This window comes from Pteronotus mesoamericanus, unplaced genomic scaffold, assembly GCF_021234165.1.
Source record: "Pteronotus mesoamericanus isolate MK-2021 breed Mesoamerican mustached bat unplaced genomic scaffold, CSHL_Meso_final scaffold_174, whole genome shotgun sequence".
Taxonomy (NCBI): domain Eukaryota; kingdom Metazoa; phylum Chordata; class Mammalia; order Chiroptera; family Mormoopidae; genus Pteronotus; species Pteronotus mesoamericanus.
The window spans coordinates 21,126,827-21,141,854 of record NW_026555309.1 but is presented as its reverse complement, the minus strand read 5'-3'; positions in this window follow the sequence as shown (position 1 = coordinate 21,141,854).

Below are 15,028 nucleotides of genomic sequence, written 5' to 3'. Positions count from 1 at the left end.
AAAACTGCTTGACAGGGAGGAAAAGCAGAGAGAGCCACCCTAAAATATGCCTTTTGGGATATCGATTATTTTAAGCTGGTTATTTTTAAGAAACCAAAGACTGGAAAAATCTTTGAGCTTTCTCTTAACTTCCTGAAAGAGTTTCAACCGCAGACCTGCTCCAGGAAGGGAGATACCATCATAGACAACTATAGTTTAATATGAACTGGGTTTGATAGAGGGAGAGGAACCTAGCAAAGTTCTCTGTGTTCCATTGTTAGAGATAGCCCAGCAAATACTTATTTACCAAACATTTACTTTTTCATCTCCTATAAGTTGCCTTCCTGCCCTTTGAAATCCCAGACCACAACTTCCACTTTGTCCTTAGCTCAAGGTGGCATGTAAGCCTCAACTGCCTAATTTGTCCTTGTGTCTCATTCTTATGGAACCCCACAGGTACCTAAGTAATCAATTTGGTAATTTTATCCAGTTAATCTGTCTCATGTTAATTTGATTATTAGATCAGCCAAAAGAACTTAGAAGGGTAGAAAGAAATTTATTTTTCCTTCCTCACAATGGTGTTTACTAAAGTTTAATACAGTCATACCCTATATTCCAGCAATTTCATTTTTACTTATGTATACAATATAAAGGAATTATGTAGGTATACAAAAAGATTTATGTAATGATGTTTATAGCTACTTTATAATAGTCAAAACCAGGAAACAAGCTCAATGTCCATCAACAGTTGAGCATATAAATAAATTTCAGCAGATTCACACTATGGAATGCTACACAGCAATGAAATGAGCAAACTGCTACATGCAACATGAGAGATCAATTTCTCAAACATAATTTTAAGCAAAAGAAGCTAGACACAACTGAATATATAGTGTTTGACTCAAAAAGCTCAATATGGACAAAACTATGACGTTAGAAGTCAGGACAGTGATTTCCTCTGGGTAGTGGGGGTTGCTGATGGAGAGGGATTTTGAGGGGGACTTTGGATATACTGGGAATATTCTGGTATTTGATCTGGCGGGTGGTTACAATCTGTGATGATTCATTAAGGTATACATGCACAGTATGTGTTTTCTGTATGCATGTTTTACTTTTTTAAAAAAGCTTAATTTTAGAAAAACTTATAAAATATTCTGTTTTATCCATCACCAATCATCCTATCTGGTAATTTTTTTTCTTATATCTCAACCTCTTTTATTCCTCCTCTGTTATTTCCTTTCTTCTTGCTCTGAACATGTTTTCCTTTCATAATTCTTTTTGCACCTTGTGGTCCCTAACTTTGTTACTCAACAGATATTTCTTGAGTATCTGCCATATACCCACCACTGAGCCAGGCCTAGAGTTTATGATGGAAAAGCCAGCAAGGACCCTGACCTCAGGGAACTCTGGCTTCCGGTGGTAAGAGGCTTCCAAACAAGTAATTGCATCATAAGTGCTGCTTCTTTCCACCTACCAAAATTCAGGTCTTCCCCAAAGTTTTAGATTAAAGTCAGCTTCTCAAAATCCAGTCCCGATGTCTCCCTCACCTCCTAGCAGGTCTCCCTGCCTCCCTGCTCTTCCCCATAATTCCATTCTCTTTATAGCTTCCTGCTCTGATCACATTACTCTGCAGCTCAAAAGCCTGCGATGACTCATCCTCTTCACTGAATTAGTTTAAAATGCCATCACTTATCATTCAAGGCCCAACTTGTTTTCCTGGTTTGTGTCCTACTCCATGCCTACATTTTTCTACATATTCTGTTCTTTCCACCTCATGCCTTTATGCATCCTCTCACTTTCCCACCATCATTATCCTGTTAAAAATGTGTAACAGCCTTCTAGCCCATTCCCAGTGTCACTTCTTTCTATATTCTCCTCTGATGCCCTTAACTAGTGACCTCTCACACCAGCTCTACAGAGAGCTCCCCTTACTTTACTCAGACACAGTGCCTGGAGGTGGTGTGGGCTGGAATTCCAGCTTTGCTGGGCAAGTGAGATCATCCTGAACTCAAGACCTCAATTTCCTGCCCAGTCAAAGGGAAATAATACTAGTACCAGCTTCATAGGCATGTTGAAAGGACTGGTTGAGATAAGAACGTAAGCTGCTAGTGCCCACACTCCCGCAGATGGCAATTACTGTATTGTCTGGTTTATCTCTGCATCTCCTCACCCAGGTGCCTAATAAATTCTCATGCAATGAATGGACAAACCAAACCAGGAAGCACGGTTGACCTTAGGGAACAAGGTGATCAGTGTCAGGCCTCTGGGCAGGGTCAGCATAGGCCCCAGGTATTGGCAGATGGAGCATTTCCACTTGTTCTATCAGGTCAGAAGAAGCAAACACTGAGTCTTAACAATTGTGCTGGGCACAACCCCATGGTGTAGGCCACAGCAGGTTAGCCGTGCCTCATGGATTGAAAACAGTTTGGGAAAGGTAGTCCCCCAAAGCCTTTACTTTGAGGGCTCTCCCCTCCGTGCTTAGGGACATAACTGTCTGCACACAGGAAGGTGAAAGGAGGCAGGAGGCCTCAGGTCAGGTGCATTTCCATTTGAGACCCAGTGGAAAATATTCGTGACATGTCAGGTGCCGCTGGAGGAGTGAAAACTTTGGCGACTTCATTTGGCAGTACTTATTAAATATGAAGGCGCACATACTCTGTGGCCTAGCAGTTCTATTTCTAGGTGTCTACTCTAGGAAGACACACAAGGAGACTTGCTCAAGGAGAGGCATTGCTGCGCTGTTTGTAAGATCAGGAAATAAAAAACAGCCTGACTACTTGTCCATGATGAATAAATAAAATGGGGTATATAAATAAAATGTTAAAATACAAAATAGCAAATGCAAAGACATGAACTAGATTTTTGTATGTCAATATGGATAGCTTTCAAAAGTATTATTTTGAGTGAAGAAAACAAGTTGCAGAGTGATGCATTCAGAATGATACCATTTAAATATATAAAAGCGGTACTGGATATTGTTCAGGGCTAAATATATACACAAGCTTTAAACAATGGGCTGATGGGACATATGGGATATATGCCACATTCATCATTTTAGTTACTTTTGGAAAAATAAATTATAGCACGAACCATGAGGACTTAAATTTTACCTGTAATGTTTTTTCTCTTTTAATTAAAAACAACAACAAAAACAAAACAACCCTTAAAGCCTTCAAGGACAAATTTTAACAACTGAATTTAGGATGATGGTTGTGGGATAAGAACACTATTCTAGCTTTGACTGGTGTGGCTGAGTGGATTGAGTGCTGGCCTGCAAACCAAAGGGTTGCTGGTTTGATTCCCAGTCAGGGCACATGCCTGGGTTGTGGGCCAGGTCCCCAGTAGGGGGTGTGCTAGAGGCAACCACACGTTGATATTTCTCTCCCTCTCCTCTCTTTCTTCTCCTCTCTAAAAATAAACAAATAAAATCTTTTTTAAAAAAGAGTCTTTTAAAAAAAAGGAATGCTATTCTATATTGAAAAGATTCCTTTTTTCTCAGGAAACAAAAATACGGCTATGAGTCTGATTTGGGAGTATATGTGTGGCGTTGCATTGTGTTAGGCAAGGAGGCATTGGTCAGGATCCTTCAGGAATATCTGTTAGCAGGCAACAGAAATTATTTCCATAGCACTTAAATTTGAACAACTTGCTGAAGTTCTTAAACCCCTTTGGACCTTTTCTGACCCTCTGATGAAAGCTATAACCTCTCGACTCCAGGGGCGGGACAGTGTTCATATACACAATTTGGCATATAATTTCAGGGTGTTAGTAGCCCTCAGGTTAAGAGGCTGCGCTACAGCAGGATATCTAGAGGCTGGCCTTTTTTTTTTAACCTCCAGGACAGCTGTTAGAAATACATGGCAGAAAAATAAGGGAGAGTTGTTAAAATATAATATATATAAATATAGTGCTCTCTTTGCAGAAAGACAGTTTGGAGTGTGTGTGTGTGTGTTTGTGTATGTGTGTGTGTGTGTGTGTGTGTGTGTGTGTAAAACTGCTGAAACCTTTTATGAGGTAAATAAACAAGCTTTTCAAGTGCTTTCAGTTTGCATCCTGAAGTGCAATGTCAGTAAGTCAGACCATTCTGGGAAACTTGAGACCTAGGAAGCCCAGTTTCTGCCAGTGTAAATGCCAGCAAAGCAGTCCACAGAATCAGCTTCTCTCCGCTCAGGGCAAGAAATTTAGAGAAACCCGTTTGGTCTTGCCAAAGGACTGCAAAGTCTGTCCTTGCCGCAGGCACCACGTGGTGTCCAGCACGCCCGCCTCATGGCCCCTTGCTGGAAGGCCTCAGGTTTCACCCAACATCCCTTGGGGGACAGAGCCTTTCCATTCAGGTCCCATGCTGTCCTTTTCTGTCCCCTACCTCAGGCTGGGACTCAGATGGCCCTTTAAACTGAATATCATCTTGGTATTTGGAATTTTTGAAAATGACTTCTAGCATAGAAAGAAGAATAGGGAGACTATAACTGAAAGAAAAAAGCGCATTTTAGGGCTGCTGCCTCTGTTCCAGTTGACGCAAAGGTCCGCTGAGCGGCGATGGGGAGCTGCCAGCCCTCAGCGCGCAGCCTCCCACTGGCAGTTGCGTTCCCGTCGGCAGTGTTGCGGCCAAACTGTAGAGAAGGCATTAGACGTTTACGGGAAACCAGTCCCTTCCAAACGCCTGAAGTTAGATGGAGCCTTAAATATTTTATAGGAAAATATTTGCAAAGAAAAAAAAAAGGGAGTTGGCAATAAATCACAAGATAGTACTCATTAAGATTACTTGCTGACAGAGACAGCTGACTTAATGATCCAGGCCCAGGATTATTTTGGAGTCATGAAAAATCTATCACGAGATACACACACACACACACACACACACACACACACACACGGCAGGGCAAAAGTAGATTTACAATTTTTGTTTGGAAAATAATACCATAATTAATACATAATAGTCCGACAATAAACTGTGTTTCATATACTCACTCTGCCAACGTGAACTGGTTTTGGGTTGGGTGAACGAAGCCCAGTTAGCTCAACTCTGAAATCCGGAGGAAAGAAATGACATGCGAAGCTCAGGCCGAGCCCTCACTCTGCTTATGGCTGAAACAACAGCTTACGGGGCCCCCGCCCCATCCCAGTTGCAAGGCCAGCCCCCTTAAACATCCCCCCTCTGCAGATGGGGGCAGCTCTTTAAGAATTCCTTGCCTGCAGAGGAGCTGTGGTTCTGAGGTGTCCCCGGGAACCTCCCCTGGAACTCCTGCAGGTGCTTGGTTAGAGACCCAGCTGGGAGGTGCACACAGCAGGCTGGGGCAGCTCTCTGGGGAAAACATTTCTTTTCAGCAAACACTTACTCCACAGTTTTAGGGTCCAGATGGCAGCTGCGTACCTGTACCCAGAGGGGATGTCCTGAGCATGCCTACTCCCCACGGTGCCTTCTCTGCTTATAGGCTCCATTCTGCCAACTTGGATGCTAAGGCAGATGTCAGTGGCTCCTGTGGAGAGCAGCGGTTCTCTAACTTCAGTTTCAGAATAACAGGGAGGGCGTATGAAAACAGAAACTGGCTGTATCCCCAGAGTTTCAGATGCAGTAGGCCTGGGGTGGCAGGCAGCCAGAGTCTGCATTTCGAATGAGTTCCCAGGTAATGCTGAGGCCTGCTGGCGCTAGGGCCATGCTTGGAGAATCACTGGTTTGTGCCTTTCATCTAAGATGCCCCTAGTTCCTCAGCTTGAGTCCAATCCCAGAAGGAAGCCCTAAACATGCAGCCCTCCTCTCCACAGACATCTTGAACAGAGGGAGGGGTACGGATATAGCTAGCCGGACAGAGTCCAAAGTCATGCATAAAACAGTTCTTTCATTTCACATTCAGCAGAACATTCCAATCCATTCTAGAGACCAGAAAGGGGACAGGCAGTCTGGAGTGGCTCCTCCCCCAACCCACCAGCTTGCCCTTCTCCTCTCCTGAAAGAGGGTTCTCATTCTCATTGCAGCCGTTGGGCACCCAGGTGGCAGCTCCCTCCCTCTCTTTTATCCTGGACATTCTGTCCTGTCCCTCTTTCCCACAAGAACCTCTTCTGGTTTCTTTCTCCTGCTAGACTGTGCACTGTTCATTTCCATCTTTCTTTTTCCCCAAAGATTTTATTAATTTATTTTTAGAGAGAGAGAGAAACATCAATGTGTGGGAGATACATTGATCGGTTGCTTCTCGTGTGGCCCCTACCAGAGACCTGGCCCGCAAACCAGGCATGCGCCCTGACTGGGAATCTAACTGGTGACCTTCCAGGTCGCAGGCCAGCACTCAGTCCACTGAGTCACGCCAGCCAGGGCTGTTCATTTCCACCTCCATGGGACAAGGATTCAGGACCTGGGGAGTGGAAGATGGAAAAGCGGAGATATGCTTTCCATCTTGTCTGCCCTCAGGATGTGTTGTATACAAGACAATCAGGATTCCTGTGCTACCAGACTAGCAATGCCAGGCTACTCCTGTCCTGTGTTATGCTAAAAGAGTCTCCCTCCGTTATACTGGTCTGACACGTATCCCATTACAGGGAGGAGGGAGGGGCTGCCTTTTCATTGCACAATAATGAGTCAGTGCGCTGCTGATCTCTGTGGCAACGGCTGTCTTGCTCCTCCAAGGGTAGGTTTACTGCTGGGAATCTCTACTGTCAGTAGCTGAGATGATTTCAGACAATTTCCCCTCAGACCATATCTGCTAGGCTGAAGTTATCTTTACCTATGACTTATATGTGGCCAACATGTATGGAACATATTAACTCTGATTAACATACAATTCCCTAGCAGTGGTTCTTCAACCTGGCGGTCATCAGAATCACTGGAAAACCTTGAAGAATATACCTATTATGAAGCAAGGCTATACTTGTTTTCTTTATATATAAAGAGCTCTTACAAATCAATAAAAATACTGGTAACCCAGTTTAAAAAAAAAAAGATAAGAGGCATGAGTAGGGAGTTCATACACATATAAAATTCCAGATACTTATTAATGTATGAAAATATAATTGATGTCACTCAATTAAAATCATGAACATTTGAACATCGAGGTACCATTTCTCACCTATCAGACTGGCAAAAATAACAATGGTTGACAATATACTTCATTGTCAAGAATGTGGAAAAAATGTATTCTCATACATTGCTGTGGGAATATATGTTGCCATAACCTTTTTGGATGGCAGCTTGTCAATATTTATAAAAATATACAGGTATACTCCCTTAGGCTCAGTGATTTCACTGCTATTAGTTCAGCAAAGTGATGTCTTAACACTGTATGACAGTGTATATACAGGAAGTTCTTAGCAGCATTGCTTATAATGGCAAAGCCCAGAAACAATAAATGCTTATCAATGAACAGTGGGTTAAATAAAGTGTGCCATGGCCGCCCACAGAAGCTCTCTGCCACTGTACACAAGGAGAATGTTGATCCGTGATCATGTAACAATCTCCAAGACATGTTAAGTGAAACCAGCAAGAGGCAAATAGAGTGTTTTAATGTACTGTCATTTCTGTAAAAATATGGGTGGTATATACAAATGTACATTGATGTATTTTCAGAAATATGTATAGATTATTTTGGAAAGGATTGGCAAGAAACTGGCAATAGGTTGCTTTTAGTTAGAAGGAATGATAGGCTCTCTTTCTATATCTACATCTATATCATCCATGTTTATATCTATTTATATAATCTTTACATTGTTTGAATTTATTTTTACTGTATGTTCTATTTTATTTTATTTAAAAAAATAAAACATTCTTGGGCTCCCTCCTTAGATTAACTGGATTTGAGTCTCTGAGGTTGGGAGGCAGGAATTTAAGTTTTAAAAAAGAACTCTGGGAGAAATGGCTGATGCTAGGGCTGGGATAGTCGATACACAAGGTAATCTTGGAACATCTTGTCGTTTCAAAAGTCACAAAGTGCTCAACAAACAAAAAAAAAAAAAATGAGGGCATGTCAAAGGGAGCCCATCTGAAAAAGCTTCCAATGGTCAAAGCTGAAAAACTGGAGCAATAAATTAAATAACATAGCATTGGATTATAACCCAGAGTATAAAATAAATACCCATGAATATTTATCTGAAGAAACCCCAAACCCTAATTCAAAAGAATATATGCATCTCTTTGTTCATTGCTGTGTTGTTAACAATAGCCAAGATATGGAAGCAACCCAAGTGCCCATCAATAGACAAATAGATAAGAAAGCTGTGGTAAATATGTACAATGGGATATTACTTGGCCATAAAAAAAGAATCAAATCTTACCATTTGCAACAACATGGATGGACCTAGAAGGTATTATGCTCAGTGAAATAATTCAGTCAGAGAAATACAAATACTGTATGATTTTGCTTATATGTAGAATCTAAAGAACGAAATGAACAAACAAACAAAATTGAAACAGACTCCCAAACACAGAGAGGGGACTGTTGGTTGCCAGAAAGGAGAGAGTTTGGAAGGCTGGGTGAAAGAGGTGAAGGGATAAGAAGTACAAATTGTCAGTAACAAAATAGTCATGGGAGGTAAAGTACAACATAAGGAATATAGTCAATAATATTTCCATAACTGTGTAGGGTGCCGGGTTGGTACTAGAATTATTGGGGGAATCACTTCATAAATTATATAGTTGTGTAACCGTTATACTGTACACCTGGAACAAATACAAAATAATATTGAAAGGAAACTGTCATTGAAAAATAAACAAATAAATACATAAATAAATGCCCCAGAGCCCATATTGGTATCCGTAAATGATTAAGTAAATGGGGACAAAGAGACACATCTCCTTTACAAAAGAATTTCAAATAATTTATGTAAATACTCTGCACTCTGGGAAATGCAGCTTAAGTCCCACCTCTCCCTTGACTGTGGGTTGTACTTTCTGACTCCCAAGAGCACAGTATAAGGGTGGAGGAGTAACTTACAGAGCAGAAACCTAGCAAATACTACTTTAGCTGGGTGATCAAGGTTAACATCAACAGTGATATGTCTTGTTGAGAGTATGTACCTTTGATATGATATAATAAGAAGGATATAGTTGGCCCTCTCTATCCAAAAATACAGTATAACAGCTACTTAGATAGCATTTACATTGTATTAGGTATTATAAGGACTCTAGTGATGATTTAAAGTATACAGGAGGCTGTGCACAGGTTATATGCAAATACTAAGTCATTTCATGTAAGGGACTTGAGCATGCTTAGATTTTGGTACCCAAGGGGGTCCTGGCACCAATCACCCTGGGAAACTGAGGGATGGCTGTACTGCACTTCTATGACATTCCCCCCACCAACCCATAACCTCAGTATAAAACTGTAAGAAAAACATGAGATAAACTCAAGTTGAGGGACTTTCTACAAGATACGTGGCCAGCACTCTTCAAAGCTATCAAGGTAATAAAAAAACAAGGAAACTCTAAGAAACTATCACAGAACAGAACATGATGACTAAATGTAATGTGGAGTCTTAGGATCCTAGAGCAGGAAGAGGATATTGGTAGAAATCCAAATGAAGTCTAGAGTTAAGTCAATAATCAGAAACAGAAACAAAATGCCAGGCAGTTCTCAAGGAGCCAGCTTGACTCCAAGCTGCCAGAAAGCACTTGAGGATCACGGCAATGGAGTGGACATGCTTAAACCTGGGTGTACAGCAGAATCACCCAGGGAGTATGTTAGCTGTAGGTCCCACCATAAAAGTTCTGACTCAGTAGATTCATGGGATTTGGGGACGTGCATATTTTATTAAAACAATAGCCATGTTTTTCATTTGTTAATTTTTTTTCCTTGCATTTAAGTACACTTCAGTGACATCTTTGAGATTCTTTGCTGTGTCCTTTATTACCACACAACCGTAACTAACCACTCCACTGGGTTTCCCTTCTCTGTCAACTTTACGGAGGCCTGCCCGTTCCTCCCCTCAACCCAGTTCCTTATTGTCATGAAGCTTAATTAGGTTGATTTGTTATTCAGCACAAAGGGCTTCCACCAACTTGACATACCTAGACTTGTGACAGTCGGATGCAAGCACACAAAGATGGGCTTGGCGCCACGACACTGGCAGCTTCACAGATTTCACCTGCTTGGTCATGGTGAAGGAGGGAAGCCTTCAGCAAGCACCTTGTGTAAAGCAGTATTAACGTCCATTACTCCTCCAGTTGCAACGCCATGGCAGTGGGTTATGGGTGGAGCCAAATCCTAGTTGCACCTGAGCCTCTGCCTCCACCCAGCTCACTGGTGTCAGGGAAAGAAAGAATATCATTTTATTTTTTTATTTTTTAATATATTATTATTTTTAAAGATTTTACTTTTTTATTTTGAGAGAGATAGGAAGGGAGGGAGAAAGAGGGAGAAAAACATTGATGTGTGAGAGATATATCAACCGGTTGCCTCTCACATGCCCCCAACTTGGAACCTGGCCTGCAACCCAGGCACCCTGACTGGGAATTGAACTGGCAACACTTTCGTTTGCAGGACAGCATACAATCTACCAAACCACACCAGCCAGGGCTATTTCTATAAAGATTTTATGTATTTTTAGAGAGAGGAGAAGAGGAGAAGGAGAAGGAAAGAAACAGCAGTGTGCAAGAGATACATCAATCAGTTGCCTCTCACATGCCCCCAGCTGGGGACCTGGCCCACAACCCAAGCATGTGCCCTGACTAGGAATCGAACCAGTGACCTTTCAGTTCACAGGCAGGTACTCAATCCATTGAGCCACACAGCCAGGGCAGAATATGCATTTTAAATAAGGACTTCATAGCCTTCTGAAATGCTACATTTTGGACACACCACACTGGAAAACAAAATCTGACACTACACATAATTACTTTGTCCATCAATAAAATGTGAGTTCAGTTGGAACACAAATCTTTGGAAGATAAAAAGATTATGAAATTCCATTCATTATGTAATATCTCCAGTCTATTTGGGGTATTCAATGAATTTTTAAATAGAATTCTTACTACCATTTGACATGTGCTCCATGTGAAATGAACAAATACAGAAAATAAGGAATTAATAGGAAATCTCCTGACACATCATCCCTGCTGATCATCCCAACCTGTTATAACCAGAAGAGTTTATTTCCTACAGCACTTAAGTCACAGTTAGATCATATTCTTTTACTTTTCAACACAGGCACAATGTGAACCCTGAATGCATTTGCAGAATTAGAGCCTTGATAGGTATGTTGTACTCCTTTCAAAGGCATCCTGTACCCTCTCTCTTCAGGCTCTGGCTTCCCACAGATCTCTCCCCTTGGGACTATCTTTCCAAATCAATCCATAGCACCTCACCACACCCATTCCTAGTTACTTCCTACTCAAGTCTGAGCTTAAAGATCATTTTGTTGTACAGGCTCCCGCACTGGTAAAGACCCCTCCCACATGCTCCCACAGGGTGTCATTCTAGCCACACCACTGTTACTTAATGAGAAAACAAACCTAGAATTCTTTTCCGTGTATTTTTGTTATTTTTTTAATCCATTGCTTGGGTTTTTACAAGTACCTTCCAGTGCGGGCCAGTGGAAGATTCTTTAAGAGTGCAAGTGTTCTTTATCTGTGCTCAGGATTCAGCCCAAGAAGTCCGTTGCCTAAGCCTGAGCCTGGGCCACCATGGAAAACTGCCTCCTGACACCAAACACTTCATCACTTTATTTGTAACTTACCTTTTCTGTTAGATTCTATATTTCTTCCTCTATCTATCCATTTGGCTGAGAGGTCAGGGAAGGTTAGTGGAAACTCTCACACAAAAGAGGTGATGTTGGAAAGAGTTGAGAGTAGCAAAGAGGTGTTTCCCTGCAGAACAACAGAGAACAGCCCTGCCGGCAGACGTGACACCATGACGAAGGCTCAGAAGCATGAAACAGCAAGGCAAGGACCTGCCGCCTCACAGTCAAAGTCAGTTCATGCCTAAAGAGACATGAAGGGAACATGACAAAAAATTTTATAGAAGATATGGGGAAATTGATTAGAATTTGATCTTAGAAAGTGAAATTTAAAATTATAACAATAATCTATATTATTACATATTTTTAACAAAAGTTAGGTAGTAATTCTCAGTCTGCCCTAATTTTTAGCATAAAAAACAAAGTTAGTATTGATTTAGGGTTTCAGAGTGTGGGAGAGGGGTCATTTTCTCCTTACCTTTCTTACGTTCCTGCAACTAGACTAATTAAAAATGGACACAAGACATTAAGAGGAGAAAAAACAATTTAATTTCATGCTTTTGTAAAATCATAAAATTGATGCTCAGAGAGTAACTGCAAAGCAGGCAGCTTTGATATCTCTTTAGACAAAGAAACAATAAATTTGTGAGGATTTGACTGGACAAAGAAACAGGTTTGGGTGCCCATTAATAAGGAATTTAAACAAAGTTTGGGATTGGGTAGCATTAGTAAAAAAAAAGTAACAAGGTTGATGTATTCAGGCTCTGGGCCCTGAATTCTCTAACTTTTGTGATAAAGATGTCTCTCTCAGTCTTCAGTGCAGGGAGAGCACCTTTCACAGGAAAGATTTATTTCCCACCTTCAGGGAGACAAAGGAGGGCTAAAGTATCCTTCTCATACCAGCTGCTTTGAAGTAACTTTAATTCAAATAATCAATATGCCAAAGTGACATATTTTGGGGCAGCCCACTCTGGGCCCCACCAGGAGGCCACTTAAAAAAAAAAAAGTCTGGTTTGACAAATATGTTGAGGTCCTTCATTTTTTTTCCTCAGCTCCCTCTCTCAATCTATGATTTCCAAATATTTTGCTTTGGAAGATCCTATTATGCCCATTTCCCTGCTCTTTAATTATTAACTGGTTTAACTCTACAAGACTTGTATTTATCAGTGTTTGCCTGTGATTCTAGCATTTCTCCACCATTATTCCCATCAATTTCATGAAACCGTACATCTGGGGGTATTAATATTATGGTGATTGTGTGTGTGTGCGTGTGTGTGTGTGTCCCAAACTAACCAGAGACATTTGCATGATGCCTCAGCCTAAGAAGAACTGCCTACCGTTTGTATGGTTGGAGTATTGGGTATGAGGTTGGGAGCCCTGGGAAAACCTCCTGATATTTACCAGGGAGAGGACTTCAGCAAGTAACTGACATTGGTACTTTCAGATGTCTGATCAACCTGGAGGAATCCGTTGCAAGATTTCAATAAAAGCTGCACCAGTGAAAACACCTACCATTGTGCTAGGAACATGAGCATCGCTCAGCAAACACCCATGACCTTCCTCCTCAATGCTTAGGGATATCCTGTGTTGCATTTGCTTGATTAGCTGATTTGCACGCTGATCAGATTTTTGTCTTGTCCCTCTGTCAAATAAACACCAAACCTGATAGAAAAACTTTTGTGCCGCAGAGGGACAAAACAGGACACATTTTTCAATTTTCGAGACAGCGGTTCTCAAGAATCTAGTTTCCCATTGACTACAGAGATAAAAGCAAAATAGGAATGTGAAATATTACACATGCTGAGGATGATATCGCTGGGACTAAACAGAGCTGGCATCTGCAAGACACGCAAAAATTTTTATTCAGGGCCAAGGGCGTCTGGAATCCAGCCTTCCTGCATGTCATTCATTTGAGGGAAAGAAATAAATTAGGCAGTAAAATAGGAGAATCAGCACGCCTCATTATGGTCTTAAAATTGAATTTATAAATAAAAATAAGAAAATGGAGCACCTCCTGGGCTCTTCTGAGGAATTAATGACAAATATAGGACTCTACTGACAGCCAATCCAAAATGCAATTTTTCTATCTATTGTTCTCTAACATCTTTTTTGAATTCATATTTTAACATACTTGTTTTTAGAATGTTTTATTTCCCTCAAGAACAAAGGGACTCTTTGAAAAGAATTATATGTGAAAATTAGCTGAGTGATTTGCAATCATTTACATTGGAAATTTATATGCATTTGGCAGGAGTCTAAAATGTAACATTCACCTTATCATACAATTCCCATTAACCTCCAAGTTAACTCAGAGACAAAACTCCCCAACCAGTTAAGGAGGAAGGCCCTGATTTTATAAAGAGGAATTGAAAATAGTAATGAGATTTGTTATCATATCAGAATCATAAAATAACAAACAGAGGAAGGAACACATTTGAGATTTTAAACTTTGTGTTCCATGTTCCAACCACATAGTAATAGTATCATGAGAGAAATTTCTCATAATTTCTGTGAGGTGATATTTGCAGCTATTTCCCTGGTGTGGGTTAATTTCATGGAATTACCTCCCAAGGATGAATGATCATGTCTAAAGGAGAAAAATGCTACTAGGCTGTGTCTTACTCCTACATACCACCTCGGGAAGTTTTTAACCAAGAATTGAGCATGTAAGCATTAAAGGAATATTTAAAGAAACAACCAATTTGAGAAGATTTTGGAGGAGCAAGACTAGATATTAACAACAGGGCACAGAGAAAATAAAATCTAAGCTTTCCACCACAAATGTCAGAGAAGACTTGCACGTCCTCCTCTACTTGCCATTTCCAATTCCTCGTAGAAAAGCGTTCTTTTAGGCTGATTCTCTTAATAGATAAGTAAGCTTTTATAAATTAGTAAGAGAGAGCTCAACAACCCAACAGAGGTTGTGAACTAGCCACTCATAGAGAAAGAACACAAATGGCTTTTAAACAAAAAAACACTTTATCTGGGTAATTACTAGCTCAAAGAAAAAATAGGAAGCTGTATAAGAAATGCAATCTTAATTCACACCTTGGCTCAACAACAAATAATATTTAGGCATATAGAAATAATAACCTAAATGCTGAACCAAATATAATTATAAGTAGCTAAGTGAACAAGATTTGAAAGGTTTCGGCTGCCAACCTCTGTGCCGTCTCTCTCAGTCAGCCCCATGGATGAATTATCAGACAGTTTCTGTAACTGTTGTAAGCACTTTTAGATATTAAAGTATTGTCTCAGTTCTCTTCAGGTCACCCAAAGTCCACCCAGTGGAGTCTGATAGGAGAGCATCAAGCTCCTACCCAGTTTATGCTCCTCCTCTCCCGCAGCTTGGGCCTGACCCAGGCTTGAAGTTTGCAGCGGGCAAGGAGGA